Raw genomic sequence first — 694 nt, forward strand, 5'->3', positions numbered from 1 at the left:
TAATGTTAAACATTCTGTTCGTGTTTCAAACAATTAAGAACGGTCAATGGGAGCCATGACCATGCGGTTTAATAATTCTTTGAATGTTCTTTGTTTACTACCAAATGAGACGAGAAAATGGAATGCAAAGGCGTCCCATCTTCCCTCACCCTACTATACATAATATAATATACTGCGTAGCCACAAAATAGAACCCAACTTACCATAATGTGAAACACTGAGGCTTATTAATACTCCGTACATGAAATAAACTTGAAACATCGTTCAGTTTTCTAAGTAGCATGGTCAGAAGAATAAATTTACCCTAACGTTGAAAAACATCCTTAAAATTCAAAACACAAGTTAGATATTTGGAGTTAGTCAACTTTAGTTTAAACTACTGATCCCGTGGCTTGTTTGGCTGTATGACCTCACCCATTTAGAATATAACAGATATTTGACACATCATAGTTATAACTGATGGTAACTTATTGGTCTGATCGTTGTAACCAATAACCATTTGCTACATACAAATCTTCACACGACCTCTTACTAGAAATGTCCTTACAACTAAATAATGCTTCCCTTAAAATATAGATAAATTGTTCTAAACCTGCCAGCTATTTCAAACTTTAAACAGCTTTCTGTTTGCGACGGATCTTCAAATCATTCTCTTTTATTTCTCACTACAGGGATGTTTAGTTAAATTGGGAAA

Source organism: Ciona intestinalis, unplaced genomic scaffold (assembly GCF_000224145.3).
Source record: "Ciona intestinalis unplaced genomic scaffold, KH HT000907.1, whole genome shotgun sequence".
Lineage (NCBI taxonomy): Eukaryota > Metazoa > Chordata > Ascidiacea > Phlebobranchia > Cionidae > Ciona > Ciona intestinalis.